General features: G+C 37.9%; 1 protein-coding gene across 8 annotated transcripts in view; it reads left to right on the top strand.

The window, feature by feature from the left end:
* The window catches only part of LOC107605640 (yrdC domain-containing protein, mitochondrial), a 5,792-nt gene continuing 4,270 nt past the window's right edge, over positions 26-1,547 (top strand). For 7 of the 8 annotated variants that reach the window (XM_021105327.1, XM_021105325.1, XM_021105326.1 and 4 more), the window contains exon 1: positions 26-482. The gene's annotated coding sequence lies outside the window, so the exon portion shown is untranslated. The remainder of the gene's footprint in view (positions 483-1,547) is intronic. The other variant, XM_016307586.2, reaches the window with a different exon arrangement.

Raw genomic sequence — 1,547 nt, 5'->3', positions numbered from 1 at the left:
AAAAAAAAAAAAAAAATGATCATTTTCCCTCCTCTCTCTCTCTCTCTCCCTGGCTCTCGCCTCTGAACTCGACGCATGAACGCAGAGAAGAGAAGTGAGAACTCGAAAATTGGAGGAAGCAGCTCTGCATCTCGTCGCCGTTCTTCAACGTTCAGTCACCGCCGCCGTCCACACTGCTACAGATTCGTCGCAAGGTATCTGTTCCGCCCTCGTTCGCCGTGCTTCGGCCTCCTTTCTGGCCGAGATTCCGCCTCTGTTTCGCCGTGATTCCGCCGCTGTCTCGCCGAGGTTCTGCCGCTCTTCAGCCTCTGTTCCGTCGCGCTCTCGTCTTTCAGTTCGAGCTGCTTAACCCTCTGTTCAGCCCTCTCCGTCGCGTGTTGGTGCCTCTGTTCAGCCTATCGTTCAGCCATCTCCGTCGCGTTTTAAAGCTCCAGCTCCCCCTCTCTGATCTGTTCGAATTTCAGAACGTGCACCTGCCTAAGGTGATTTCTTTTTCTTTTTCTTGTTTTTTTTTTTTGTATTAATTATTCAGTTATTGTTTTATTTGATTGTTGTTTTAACTTTTAATGGTTAGTATGCTGTTACAGTTCTTGTTTTGTCGTTGGTTTGCTGTATTTTAAAAGTTTCAATTGTTGTTTTAATGATTAGTATGCTGTTACAGTTCTTGTTTTCAATCGTTCTAGTTTCAATTTTTGTTTCGCATTGTTACAGTTACAGTGTCGAAGCATTGTTGGTTTTAATGATGATGCTGTGAGGCTCTGATAAAAATTGAAATGCATGTTTCTTAGGTCGTCTGAACACAATTTATGAATTATGATTGTTCTCTTGTTTGTATCACTGGGAGCACAGCTTAGACAGTACATTGATGCTACACTAGATCAGGTCTTAAAAATTAAAATTGACTATCATCTTATTAGAATCCCAGAATTTGAGTATCACTTTCTTACGCTATTGAGGTTCCATTCGTTGCCATTCCTTGCTATATGCTTTTAATTCTATTAATTGAGCTTTTAATTCCATTCGTTTCATCTTATTTTTCATGTTTCTCATACCTTTTCATTATCCATTATTATTCTTATTCATGCCAACTGTGCTTTAAGAATCTACCCAATATTTAATCAATTGAAATCAACATGACTGAAAATATATTATCCTGTATCCCTTTGCTCCTCATTACAGTTGAACAGGCTAATTAGGCACTTTTTGTCTTCCATTGCTCAAGCATTTTGTGCTCATCAGCTTTTTTTCCCCTGCTTTCCCTGCTTTAGAGTAATATAATTCTTCAACTATATTCTATCATTGAGAGGAGTTTACCATCTATGAATTTTTGCTAGCACAATAAACATGGAACAAAGTTAAACATTGAACGAAGTAGCTGAAGGTTCTTGAACATGACTCTTCTCTTTTGAGTTTGATGATTTTGTTATTTGACTTCTGAGTTTATATTTGGTGAGATTATAACACTTTGGTTGTTGTAGTACTTTTGATTTGGATGACATTTTAAAGTTTATATTAGACTATAATTATGTTTTAATGTGTTAATTTAT

The sequence above is a fragment of the Arachis ipaensis genome, chromosome B06 (genome assembly GCF_000816755.2).
Source record: "Arachis ipaensis cultivar K30076 chromosome B06, Araip1.1, whole genome shotgun sequence".
NCBI classification, from domain to species: domain Eukaryota; kingdom Viridiplantae; phylum Streptophyta; class Magnoliopsida; order Fabales; family Fabaceae; genus Arachis; species Arachis ipaensis.
This window is presented reverse-complemented; position numbering and strand designations above follow the sequence as displayed.